General features: G+C 40.1%; 1 protein-coding gene across 2 annotated transcripts in view; it reads right to left on the minus strand.

Annotated features, from left to right (window-relative positions):
- Positions 1-14,810, minus strand: part of ATF6 (activating transcription factor 6) — a 191,457-nt gene that overhangs the window by 15,734 nt on the left and 160,913 nt on the right. The window lies entirely within an intron of this gene.

The following is a 14,810-nucleotide window of genomic DNA, read 5'->3' on the forward strand; positions in this document are numbered from 1 at the left end:
AAGACTAATGCAGATACTCCTCTCAGCAATACAGTCATGGGAAGAAAAGTAACTGATGACTGCCTTCTTTACGCAATTCCTATAAATGACTAAAGCTCACTTTGGTATTTTCAATATTCACTTTATTCTTATAAATAAAGTGATCAGAAAACATTAATTCTGGAAAAGATGGAAGAAAGGATGTTCTCTTTTGCTTCTATTAGAAACCAATCTAAAAAAGTTGTCTAACAAAGTACTACGAAAGGGATCTCCATATTATTCAAATAAGAAGTACTGGAGAATTCATGATTGAACAGCTAGTAGGGGGTCACTACCAAGTACAATTAAGGCACTGCTCTACCGTGAACTGATAATCCAAACCAAAAACATCAGGAATGTACCCTTTCCTCAGAGTCTCAAAAGAAATGGCTTAAGGCACGTTGGGAGGCTGAGGTGGGTGGATCACTTGAGGTTAGGTGTTCAAGACCAGCCTGATCAACATGGTGAAACCCCATCTCTACCAAAAATACAAAATTGGCTGTACGTGGAGGCGCATGCCTATAATTTCAGTTACTTGGGAGGCTGAGGCAGGAAAATTGCTTGAACCCAGGAGGCAGACGTTGCAGTGAGCTGAGATCACACCATTGCACTCCAGCCTGGCTAAAAAGTGTGAAACTCCATCTCAAAAAAAAAAAAAAAAAAAAAAAAATAGAAATGGCTTAACAACTATGGAATATTTTTGATTTCCATAATATGAAATAATTTGGAATATACTATCCTGCACATTAAATAACAGTTCCATTCTGTAAATTCCAATATACTACTTTAGCATATAAACAGCAACATTCTTATGACTCTGATAACAAATGCTTCTTTAGAAATTATCAAGATTTTTGAATTATTATAAAATGGGATATAGACACAACATCTCTTGCTATGATTATTCAGAGCCATAAAAAGGAATTCTTTTTTTTTTTTTTTTTTTGGGGGGGGGTTTTCTGGTTTCCCACGCGGGGGGGGAATGGGGCGATCTCGGCTCACCGCAACCTCCACCTCCTGGGTTCAGGCAATTCTCCTGCCTCAGCCTCCTGAGTAGCTGGGATTACAGGCACGCGCTACCATGCCCAGGTAATTTTTTGTATTTTTTAGTAGAAACGGGGTTTCACCGTGTTGACCAAGATGGTCTCGATCTCTTGACCTCGTGATCCACCTGCCTCGGCCTCCCAAAGTGCTGGGATTACAGGCTTGAGCCACCGCGCCCGGCCAGGAATTCTTTTTAACAGGTGACAAAGACTCTCCTTAAACTAACTGTAATCAGACTCAGACTCCCCTGAGCCCCTGCTCAAATTGGCTTGACCTTGGGTTTCCCGCTCTGTCCTTATAGAATCCAGTTTGAGCAAGAATCCAGGTAAAGTTTAACAAAAATCCTCTACCCTTGGTATCTGATTATCCTTGATATCTAATCACACTGGCCTACCTTCAGCAAGAACTCTGTTGAGTTAGTCTAGCAAGAATCTCCCTTACCTTTGATATTTCCACTTAGTAATTTTCCACTTAATGATTCCCAACTTGCTCCTTGGCTATAAATCCCCACTGTCCTTGTTGGAGTCAGGCTCCAGCCTAATCTCTCTCCCACACTGCAAGACTCCGCTGCAGTAATCCTTGCACTTGTTCCCATAGCGTTCCTTGAATAAAGTCTTCTTTATTGTCTTCAACAAATATCATGAAAATTCTTTAACACAAGGAAGTCACTGCTCTTAGTCCTATTTCTTTCAGAAAATGGAAGCAATCGCTCTTACAAATATACTGACTGAATTCTGGTACTAAAGCTCTGTAGGTAAGAAGCCAAATGGTATTTTAGAAAATTGGAAAGTGAATTAACCGTAAGATGCTCTGATCAATAAATGTCTCATCTTACTTGCTTAGGAAAGAGTAAGAACAGAAAGCAAAGGATAACAGCCATGGATAGAGTTCAGGGGCGAGAAGTTTCTTGCTCTCATTTGTTTTAGAAACTAAATTCACAAAATCAGAGATTTTTTGGTTGGTTTTTTAGAAGAACTGCCATTTATAAAAATTATAAATAAATATTGAATGAAAAATGGGCAAAATTGAGTAAATATCACATTCCAGTGTTCCATTTAGCTGTGAAGATAACAAACACTGCTGAAAACCGAAAACTAGGCCTGCTCCATCCCCCAAGGCCCTTGCGGAATGTATGCAACACAGGCTCTGAGAATAGCTTAGAGACCAAATTCCCAGAGATTCCTGGTTGTAACTATGGAACTTAAACCATAAAGAGATTTTTTAGCAAGGATGTCATTTTGACTTTTTGAACTCCAGAGAGTTTCTCATGCTCTCTTATGGAACAATTCCTAATAGGTGGCGCTGATACAGCAAAAACAGTCTTTCTGGAGGATCCACAGTTGTATCGCAGGAGTGTTAACACCAGGGTTAAAATCAGTGAGGATTCTTCCCCAGACTCCTCCTTATATTCACTCCTGTTTGTTAAGGACTCCGCAGGGACCAGGTGTGGTGGCTCACACCTGTAATCCCAGCACTTTGGGAAGCCAAAGTAGGTAAATTGCTTGAGCTCAGGAGTTCAAGACTAGCCTGGGTAACATGGAGAAATCCTGTCTCTATGAAAAATACAAAATTAGCTGGGCATGATGGTATGTGTCTGTAGTCCTAGCTACTCAGGAGGCTAAGGTGGGAGGATCACCTGAACCTGTGAGGTTCAGGCTGCAGAGAGCTGAGATCTCACCACTGCTCTCCAGCATGGATGACAGACTGAGACCCTGTCTTTAAAAAAAAAAAAAAGACTCTGTAGGTCTGAAGTCAGGTACTCAGTAGCATCTTATGTAAGTACTTAAGTGGGAGACACAGAAATGCACTCATAAAAGCAGGTGGCCAAGGGCTGAATGTTCCAGGGTGGTATCAGGGCAGGGACTGTTTCAGATGAGATGTCCAACCAAATTCCCAATTATTTGTGATCATTCATAGAGCCAGCATGCATAAAACGCTTATATTACACAGTTTCTATCTTTAAGCAGTTTACAATCAAGTTGGAATGTAAAATACATATAGAAGAAAAACACTAGTAACAGTTCACAAGACCAGACATAAAAAATTATAGGAAAATTTAACAGTATGCCTATATCTAACACAAATTAACAAACAGTAAACTTGTTATTAGGATCCTATTTGTAGTTATGTTGTAAAAGATAACTATACTATCTCCCAGTGAGAAGTCATTCAAGAATAAGCACAGTAAGGATGGGATGATGTGGAAACTGCAAGACTTATCTGTGAAGTCCAAACATACTGGACTGGCACAGTGACAGCAGTAATGGTTATAGTAAATTAAGGAAACTTCTATCCAAACAAAGAAATAGAACTGGCTTTAACCCAAGTGCAGATATATAAAAGTGCTCAAGGATATGGAGAAAGAAGAGATTAATTCCTTCTGGAGCAAATGGGAATGGAAGAAGAAGAAGGTGACTGAGGGCACTGGTGTTTTAGTTTGTTTTCAAATAGAAGTTTTGGTTTAAATTATTGATAGGATCTCAACTTCTGCAATTAACTTGCCATTCTTACTTTCGCAGACTTGTTCTATCTTGCCATCATTTGCAGGTTCACTTTGTCATAAGCCATGTGCAGCATATAATAGAAATGAGAATTATAAACCTTACTCAAGTTGTGCATTTAGGCCAGGCGTGGTGGCTCATGCTTGTAATCCCAGCACTTTGGGAGGCCGAGATGGGCGGATCACCTGAGGTCGGGAGTTTGAGACCAGCCTGACCAACGTGGTGAAATCCCGTCTCTAAAAAAAAAAAAAGTTGTGCACTTAAGAGCTAGTATGTGTAAAGGAACTTGGGACGGTGTCTCCTGTTCTTAAGGATATGGACACCACCTCAAAATAACTGTATTTTACTCTCTACAGAGGGAATTTCTAATGAAGAAATGAACCAGGCTGAGATATGATGCCAAACACTGCATTTAACTTTCTTGGCCAAAACTTGTACAGCGCTGAATAACCAACGGCCTGACTTATTGGCGCACTTCTTTTAGGTCTGATTACCACATGCAGATTTAATTCAGAGTGGCAAATAGTGCTAGGCCATGTTGTACAAATATTTCCTTTCCTGACCCAGACACCATTATTGCTGATTTAGTTATCCGGCATTAAGTGGTCTTGCCTTCTGGTTTCTTTACCCATTGGATAACTCTGAGGAGGCAGTGGTGAGAGCTTCCTTGCAGCAGAGGCTGCATGAGATCAGAGGACACATGAGACCCTTGACATGCTTGCTGATCCTGCAATGTAACACAGTGAGATGGCAAGCTACATTTTGTACAAATGTAGGGGAAAGAATCAAACAGATGGTACTGATGATAAAAGGGGAATTACAGAAATACCCACGTGTAGATCATCTCAGAACAAACTGCATACCTTGTATGCATAGAACTGAACAAATTAAAAAGAAAACCAGGCATTTCATTCATCCATGAAATGGAGTCAAGAATAGTTAGAGCTGTGACGAGCTTTGAAATGACATAGTCTCTTCATTGTGGACATTAGGAATCTGAGGCCCAGAAACACCTGGGTTTATTTTAAGTTCTGTAACTTATTCTCATTATTCCTGCTGCTTGGAGACAGTCCAAAGGAAGGACTGCTCTTCATCCTCTATGATATAGTAAATGATGAAACAATTATCAATTATGTGAAAGTACAAATTACATAAAAGTACCATATTTAGCTGAGTTTTATTTCAGAATATTACTTACAACTTTTTCTGATTCTGGCCTAGCTGGGCTCCAAACTGCATGTGCATCAGAAGACCACTCTCAGTTTTAGCTCTGATATTGCTACACCATATCATTTTGGGAAAACTCACTTAGCTTCTTTGACTTCCTATTTTCTAATCTGTTTTCATTCATCAAATATTTACTGAGTGCCTGCTATGTGCCTCACATGTTATAAATGCTGGAGTGGAAAGTGAACGACAAAACAGATGAAAGCCCTACCCTCACAGCTTTCACACTCTAGTGAGCAGACGGTAAGCAAGAGAAGTAAGTAAATACACAGTATGTTTTAAATTGATAAAAACTAAGGATAAAACTAAAGCCTGGAAGGTGGATACGAAATGTTAAGAGCTAGACTAGAATTTTCAAAAGAGCAGTCTGGAAAGGCCTGACCAGCAAAATGGTGTGTGTGTGTGTGTGTGTGTGTGTGTGTGTGTGTGTGTGTAAAGGTGACTTTTTAAGGGGGCTAGTCATGCAGGTGTCTGGGGAGAGGGCATTACAGATAAAGGGAACAGTAGGTACAGAGGCCCTGAGGAAGGAGCATGCCCTAAGTATCTGAGGAATAGTAAGGGGACCAATGTGACTGGGGTAGAGAGAATCAAGGGAAGAGTAGGAGGCGATGCGGCTGGAAAGGAAACCAGTGGACCAGTCTCCTTACAGGTTGTATTAGTCCACTGTGAAGAAATACCTGAGACTGGGTAATTTACAAAGTAAAGAGGTTTAATTGACTCACAGTTCCAGACTGCTGGGGAGGCCTCAGGAAACTTACAATCATGGCAGAAGGCAAAGGGAAAGCAGGCACCCTCCTCATAAGGGGGCAGGACCAAGTAAGTACAAGCAGAGGAAATGCCAGACACTTATAAAACCATCAGATCTTGTGAGACTTACTATCATGAGAACTGCACGGGGGAAACGGCTCCCATGATCCAGTTACTCCACATGGTCCCAACCTCGACATGTGGGAATTATAATTCAAGATGAAGTATTGGGGCTGGGCGCGGTGGCTCATGCCTGTAATTCTAGCTCTTTGGGAGGCCGGAGGCAGAGGTGGAGGTGGGTGGATCACTTGAGGTCAGGAGTTCGTGACCAGCCTGGCCAACATGGTGAAACCCTGTTTCTACTAAAAATACAAAAATTAGCTGGACGTGGTGGCATGAGCCTGTAATCCCAGCGACTCAGGAGGCTGAGGCAGGAGAATCGCTTGAACCCTGGAGGCAGAAGTTTGCAGTGAGCTGAGATTACGCCATTGCACTCCAGCCTGGGCAACAGAGAGAGACTCTGTCTCCAAAACAAAAAAAAAAAAATGAGGTTTTTGAGTGGGGACAAAGCCAAACCATATCACAGGTCACACAGATTTGCGCCTTTAGTCTAGTTAGATGTGACAGAATTAGAAAGTTTGAGCAATACCACCATGAACTGACTTATATTTTAATGAGATCACTTTGATTAGTGACTTGCTTATTTCAAAGTGTATGATAATGAATCATATTTCCAAAGTTCTTAAGGATTAAATATGATGATGTTTGTGGAGGGCTTTCAGGATGTCAAGTGATATAACATGGGAGTAATTGTTATTGTGTGGAGTCAGTGTGTTGTGGACAGACATCAGGCTTTGGAATCACAAGCTTCATCTATAACATGGGGATATTAACACCTAACCCATAGGGTGGTTGCAAGAGTCAAACATAATGTCAAGTACTGTACCTATCACATGTAACACACACCTCTGAATACAGCAAGAATTGAAAGGTGTCACTGCATTCTGGAGCACAAGAAAGAGCCCTGGGAATCAGCAATCCTGGGGTCTAGCCCTTATCTCACTGCCTCTCAGTCTTATGGAGAGGAAATAAACTGCATTCTTCATAGTTTGTTCATTTTCTTCATCTCCCCAATGGATGGCGGTTACCATGACTGCTGTTTTCCTGTGGTGGTGTGAGGTCTAAGGAGTTAATGCTTGTAACCCCACTGTACAAAGTGAGATACTGCAGTGTTTCTACTGTTAATACAAGTGTGACACAGACTTACATTAAGGAGACAGTGAAAGAATCCAGAGAAAGCTGTTGTACTGGAAACAGTGTGGCTTTATCTTGAAAACATTACCCAGAGTTTTATTAGTTCTATTACTTAATAAAAAAAAAAAAAAAAAAAAGAAGAAGAAGAAGAGAAAAAGAAGAGGAGCAGAGGACATGACTTTGAAGAAGACAAAGAAAACAATGGATGAGGATGATGGCAAGCTCACAAGAGCAGATCTCTATCACACAGTGAAAACGGTTCCAGAGAGGAAAATTTGGCAAGGACTAAACTTTAAGTCATCGTTTAGTGCTAAGAAAGCACTAAAAATCTGGCAAGTTTTTCATCTCTTTTTCATTTTTAAGACAAGTTATCTTAATCTGCTTCTTATAGCTTAGTGCTTCTCAGTACAATCCTTGACATCACTTCTTTCTGGGCTTCTGAATAAAAACCTTGGGGCTCTTCCTGCTTAAAAACAACTAGAACTGCCATGTAGTATTATGGGTTATGATTCATCTCTAAGGGAGCCAGGTTAAAGGATGAAAACCGGGTTGGTTTATGACAGGAAATGCAGGCCATAAGCTTTCTTAAAAGAACCTACCTTTCTTGGGATATTTTTAAAAGCAAGATTTTAAAGCAGAGAAGGCAAGTCGAAGTCCACACAACTTCTTCCAGAGACCAGCAGTGACTTCTTACTTTTACACTACTGGCTCATCTAGTCAGAATACTTCCAAATACACAAAGCTACGCTAGACTGCAGCTGGGCCTCACAAACAACTGTAAAGTTCAGTCAATACCCATATTTTTGCACTATTGGGCATTATATAATTCTAACAGAGTAATGAATATGCTCAATTCAACTTTTATTTTTTAAGCAGGGACAAAATACACAATTTATTATATAGCAAAGCAGATTCAGTTGATAGGATACAATAAACAAGGCCTTTTCTCAGATATGTAAGCCAGACGTGATGCTCTTCCAATGGGCGTTTGTTCCTATGCTCAATATGATTCAATTACATAAATACTTAGCAGCTGTTATGTGTTGGGCACTGAGAGATGAGTAAGACCTTGCCCCTGGTCAAGGTGCTTGCCATTTAGGAAAAGAGGTAGCGACGTAAACTGTTATCATCCAGGATAGGTATGATACGGGTATGCATATGGTTCAACGAGAACAAAGAGGGGGGTGCCTACCTAGCCTGGGGAGGTGGAGAAATGACAAAGAAGACTTTCTGAAGGAAGTGACACTTGAGATTAAAGGATTCTTCAGCCAGGTCTGAGGTGGGGGAAATTCTAGAGAGGGATAAGCATTAGTAAATACATCAAGTCATGAGGTGTGTTGTGCCAGGTCGTACTGAAATACAAAATATGAGTGGAAAGTGAGGCTGGAGAGATGAAATGAGGTGGTTCACATAGAGTTTAGAATTTCTCTCAAAGGGAATGAGGAGACAGAGGAAGGGATTAAGGAAGTGAGAAACAGGATGGGATATGTATTTCATTAAAATAAGTCATTGGTGGTAATGTGGAAGACAGAGCTGATGAGAAGTGGTTGGACTTGGGAGTCCATTTTTAAGGTAAAGTTAATAGGATTGGCAGATAGATCAGAGGTAGATGAAAGAGAAAGAGGAATCAAGATTGTTCTAAGTTTCTGGTATGAGCAGCTGGGAGACCTAAGATGGGTAGGAGTTTGGTGAGAAAAGTGAAGAGTTCAATTTTGAACATGCAGGTGTTTGAGAATGTTACAGACGCAGCTGACTAAAAAGTCCTGAACTCAGGAAATAGATACAAATCTGGGAGACATTAGCACACAGATAATATTTAAAGTCACGTGTGGCAGAAACTGCTCCCTATTTTCCAAAATCTATCACTCTCTTTTTCCTCTAGTAAAAGAACTGCTCCATTTTAGCTGGAAGTCATAGCTACCTACTTAAAGACCACATTTCCTAAATTCTCTTCAACAAGTTATCATCATGTGACTCAGTTCTGGCTAACGAAATGACAGCAGATGAAATATGTTTAACTTCTGAGTTCTAAAGGGAAGGGATATATGTTGTTCACTTCCTATTTTCTTCTTCCTGATGGTTAGAATACTGACAGGACGGAGGGGCTGGAGCAGCAGTCTGGGACCAGGAAATGGAGGCAGCCTGTTAAGAACGGTAGAGCGCAGGAAAGAAAGAGCCTGGGTCCCCAGTACTAACAAGCTACCCTATCAGTCTTGGACCACCTCCCACACTTTTCCAGGAAAAAGAAATCAACTTTCCTCTTGTTTAAGCACCTGCATTATGGGGCCTCTGTCATAGCAGCCTCAACTACATTGTAATTTATATGCCATGTGATTGAATAAGATCATCTAGGCAAAAGACTAGAGGGTCTAGGCCCTGGGATATTTCAATGTATAGGGCTTGGGAGAAGAAAAGCAGTCAAATGAGACTGAGAAGTAGCAGCTAATGAAATAAGATGAAAAAAAATCAAGCAGGAGGTCTCCGTAGAAATCAAGTAAATAAAGTGTTCCAAGATGGTGCCAAATGTCACTGGGGATAAGACAAAGATGGAGAAGAGAATATGCTAGCATGACGGTGATGGAAACTTTGACAAGTAGTTTCAGTGGAATGGCGAGATGAAAGCCTAGTTGGAGTGGGTTAAAGAGAACAGCAGGAGAGGAGGAGGAAACAGCAAGTATAGATGAGTCTTTCACAGAAAAGTGAGCTGGTGACTGGAGGGGGAGCTAAAAATTTAGGGAATTTTTAAAGTGAGTACTATTGTAATCAAACTCATGGCAATGAAAAGTTTTGCTAAAAACCAAGAGTTCTCAAATACAGTATGAAGTAGTTACATTTTTATAAAGGAGTAATTCTCTCTTTAAAAAGATAATAAAAACTCATCTTCTTAAAGGAATGGCAGCTTACCTCATAATAAGCTGTTAAACTTGAGACCTTTAAGGTTAGTATCACAAATGCTATTGCTAGACTACAAAGGAAATAGTGGTAGTTTACGGAACTCATTTGGAACTCAGGGCCTGCAACTTAAAAAATATATTTTTTTTATGGTGTGACAACTTTCTTCTACTAACTTCTTGCCTGCCTTACATTTTTGGCACCAACGGGTAAAAATTTTGGTGAACTTTTCTCATGTGAAAAATATGACCATTTCCTTGAAAATCTTTACATTCTTATGTTTCTCTGAAATTCAGAGGGATAGCTCAGATACTATGAAAATCATTATAATTTAGTTAGAAAGGAGACAGAAGAGGAATCTAACTCTTCACACACAATACTCCGTATAGAGGCAATTATTTCTTTAGATGTAATTCTAACATATTCAGTTATGAGAGCCCAGAGGGCAAATCTATACTTGACATTAGCCAAAAGGAGCCCTGTAATTTCTATTAGTACCACAGAGTCTCATATAATACCTTAAACAAAAATGAGAGCAGACAAGTGAATGGGATGAAGAGAGTGCACTCCAGGCAGGTGAATAGTAGATACAAAGGCCCTGAGGTGGGCGTATGCCTGGCGTGTTCAGGCGACAGCAAAGAGGACTCTGCATGCGGAGGAAGAAGTGAGGATAGAAGACTAGAAAATGAGGTCTTTTGCAAGAGTGTTTGTGTACACGTGTGGAAAGGGGAGGCAGAATCATGTAGAGTTGTGCAGGCAGTTGGCAGGACTTCAGCTTTGGCTCTGAGTCAGATGGAAGGCTACTAGGAAGTTTTGAACAGAGGAATGACATGATTTTTTTTTATTATTATACTTTAAGTTCTGGGATACATGTGCAGAACGTGCAGGTTTGTTACATAGGTATACACATGCATGGTGGTTTGCTGCACCCATCAACCTGTCAACTACATTAGGTATTTCTCCTAATGCTATCCCTCCCCTTTCCCCCCACTCCCCAACAGTCCCTGGTGTGTGATGTTTCCCTCCTTGTGAAGAGTGACATGATTTAAGTTAAGCCTTAATAGGATCATTCTAGTTGCAATGTTTTAAAAAGACCAAAGAATGTAAGGGTAAACATAGAAAATATGAGGACTCTATTTCAAATGGTTTGGTCCAAAGTGGTAGCGCAAGAAGGTAAGACGTAAGAGAGGTATGATTCAGGATGCCTTCTGAAGTACACCCAGTAGAGTTTGCTGAGGGATTAGACGTGGGATGTGAGAGGAAACAAAAGGGGTCAAGGATGACTGCAAACAAGGTTTTTGGCTGTGCACAGTGAAGGATGGATATGCTTCACTCTAACTAGGATGAGAAGACTACAGGAGAAGGCTGAAGGTGGAAATCCGTTTGGTTAAGTGTGAACTGACAGGAATCATCTAAGTGAAGGTATTTAACAGGCAGTTGGTTATAAGCGTTTGGAGTTCAGGGATTAGAGTGGGTTTGGAGGTATAAATTTCCCTTCCTGTTAAATATTTATAAAAATTTGAGTGTGGATGTTAAACATTGATTAAGTGCACAGCCAAGTCATTTACTGTCATAATCAGGATCCCAAAACAGCTTGACAGGTAAGAAAAAAGTGAGCCAACTCCAACAAGATGAAATTTAACATGTCAAAATGTAAAACCCCATACAAACATATGAGGCGAGAAAGAGGGCAGAACAGAGACATATTTGAAAAACATCTGTAACATTTTAAAATAACCTAAAGAGTGTAATAGTTGGATGTTTGCAACTCCATGGATAAATCCTTGAGGGGATGGATACCCCATTCTCCATAACGTGCTTATTTCATGTTGCACACCTGTATCAAAACATGCCATGTACCCTATAAATATATAGACCTACTATGTACTCACAAAAAATAAAAATTTTAAAAAACTTAAAATTATCTGTCGGTTTTAGTCAAGTGTAAGTTTGACAAGTCAAAGGTGAAATATAACTGCTCCCCAAATTCATGCCAACTAAGGTTGGGTTAAGAACACAACAAAAAAGGTGATAGCTCCATTCTCTACCCGCTAATTAACACACCAGAAGTGTTGTGTTCCATTCTGGGTTGGTTCGAACCTAGGCCATAAGGGAGCAGGTGAAGAAACTGCATTTCTATGAGCAGATGTAGGGAAGACTTGGGATACAAAATGGCTATCTTCAAAGACCTGATAGCCTACCATGTGGGGAAGGCATTAAAGCTTTTTCTCTGAGGCCTAAAAATACTGAGTTAGAACCAATAATTGAAAAGCACAGATTCTGGAGCAGTAATAGAAATTTCTAACATTTATAACTGTCTGAAAAAGGAATGGACTGTGCTACATATAAAATGGCAAAAACCGCAACTACTTTTGCACTAACCTAATAATACAGCTAAGGAAAAGATGGGATTATACTTGTCTCTGTCTGTTCAGCCTGCTATAACAAATTGTATAGACAGAATCGCTTATAAAAACCAGAAATTTATTCCTCACAGTCTAGAGGCTGAGAAGAACTAGATCAAAGCACTGGCAGATATATATACTTCATTGTGCTTTAGGTTCTGGGGTACATGTGCAGAACATGAAGGGTTGTTGCATAAGTAGATACATGGCAATGTGTTTTGCTGCCTCCATCTCCCTGTCACCTACATATGGCATTTCTCCCCATGCTATCGCTCCCCAACCTCCCTACCTGCGGCTGTCCCTCTCCTATTCCCCCTTAACAGACCCCAGTGTGTGATGCTCCCCTCCCTGTGTCTATGTGTTCTCATTATTCAACACTGCCTATGAGTGAGAACATGCGGTGTTTGATTTTCTCTTCTTGTGTCAGTTTGCTGAGAATGATGGTTTCCATATTCATCCATGTCCCTACAAAGGACACAAACTCATCGTTTTTTATGGCTGCATAGTATTCCATGGTGTGTATATGCCACATTTTCCTTGTTCAGTCTATCATCGATGGGCATTTGGGTTGGTTCCAGGTCTTTGGACCTGGGCTGCAATGAACATACACGTGCATGTGTCTTTATAATAGAGTGATTTGTAATCCTTTGGATATATACCCAGTAATGGGATTGCTGGGTCAAATGGAATTTCTATTTCTAGGTCCTTGAGGAATTGCCACACTGTCTTCCACAATGGTTGAACTAATTTACACTCCCTCCAACAATGTAAAAGTGTTCCTATTCCTATTTCTCCACATCCTCTCCAGCATGTGTTGTCTCCAGATTTTTTAATTATCACCATTCTAACTGGCATGAGATGGTATCTCAATGTGGTTTTGATTTGCATTTCTCTAATGACCAGTGATGATGAGCATTTTTTCATATGTTTGTTGGCCTCATATAGTCTTCTTTTGAAAAGTGTCTGTTCATGTCCTTTGCCCACTTTTTTTTTTTTTCTTGTAAATCTGTTTTAGTTCTTTGTATATTCTGGATATTAGCCCTTTGTCAGATGGGTAGATTGCAAAATTTTTTTCCCATTCTGTTGGTTGCCAGTTCGCTCTAATGATTGTTTCTTTTGCTGTACAGGTGCTCTGGAGTTTAATTAGATCCCTTTTGTTTACTTGGCTTTTGTTGCCAATGCTTTTGGTGTTTTAGTCATGAAGTCCTTGCCTATACCTATGTCCTGAATGGTTTTGCCTAGGTTTTCTTCTAGGGTTTTTATGGTGTTAGGTCTTATGTTTAAGTCTTTAATCCATCTGGAGTTTTTAGTGTAAGGTGTCAGAAAGGGGTCCAGTTTCTGCCTTCTGCACATGGCTAGCCAGTTTTCCCAACACCATTTATTAAACAGGGAATCCTTTCCCCATTGCTTGTTTTTGTCATGTTTGTCAAAGATCAGGTGGTTGTAGATGTGTGGCGTTGTCTCCGAGGCCTCTGTTCTGTTCCATTGGTCTAGATCTCTGTTTTGGTACCAGTACCATGCTGTTTTGATTACTGTAGCCTTGTAGTATAGTTTGAAGTCAGGTAGTGTGATGCCTCCAGCTTTGTTCTTTTTGCTTAGGATTGTCTTGGCTATGTGGGCTCTCTGTTTGTTCCATATGACGTTTAAGCTGGTTTTTTCCAGTTCTGTGAAAAGGGTCATAGGTAGCTTGATGGGGATAGCATTGAATCTGTAAATTACTTGGGGAAGTATGGCCATTTTCACAATATTGATTCTTCCTAACCATAAGAATATGTTTTTCCATCTGTTTGTGTCCTCTCTTATTTCTTTGAGCAGTGGTTTGTAGTTCTCCTTGAAGAGGTCCTTTACATCCTTTGTTGGTTGTATTCCTAGGTATTTTATTCTCTTTGTAGCAATTATGAATGGCAGTTCATTCTTGATTTGGCTCTCTTTAAGTTTGTTATTGGTGTATAGGAATGCTTGTGATTTTTGCACATTGATTTTGTATCCTGAGACTTTGCTGAAGTTGCTTATCAGTTTCAGGAGATTTGGGGCTGAGATGATAGGGTCTTCTAAATATACAATCATGTCATCTGCAAATAGAGACAATTTGACTTCCTCCTTTCCTAACTGAATACCCTTTATTTCTTTTTCTTGCCTGATTGTTCTGGCTAGAACTTCCATACTACATTGAATAGGAGTGGTGAGAGAGGGCATCCTTGTCTACTGCCAGATTTCAAAGGGAATGCTTCCAGTTTTTGCCCATTCAGTATGATATTGGCTGTTGGTTTGTCGTAAATAGCTTTCATTATTTTGAGATACGTTCCATTCAGACCTAGTTTATTGAGAGTTTTTAAGCATAAAGGGCTGTTGAATTTTGTTGAAGGCCCTCTCTGCATCTATTGAGATAATCATGTGGTTTTTGTCTTTGCTTCTGTTTATGTGATGGATTACGTTTATAGACCTGCGTATGTTGAACCAGCCTTGCATCCCCGGGATGAAGCCTACTTGATCATAGTGGATAAGCTTTTTGATGTGCTGTTGTAATTGGTTTGCCAGTATTTTATTGAAGATTTTTGCATCTATGTTCATCATGGATATTGGCCTGAAGTTTTCTTTTTTTGTTGAGTCTCTGCTGGGTTTTGGTATCAGGATGATGTTGGTCTCATAAAATGATTTGGGAAGGATTCCCTCTTTTTGGATTGTTTGGAATAGTTTCAGAAAGAGTGGTACCAGCTTCTCT

This window comes from Sapajus apella, unplaced genomic scaffold (genome assembly GCF_009761245.1).
Source record: "Sapajus apella isolate SASKATOON/1434 unplaced genomic scaffold, GSC_monkey_1.0 scaffold25, whole genome shotgun sequence".
NCBI lineage: Eukaryota > Metazoa > Chordata > Mammalia > Primates > Cebidae > Sapajus > Sapajus apella.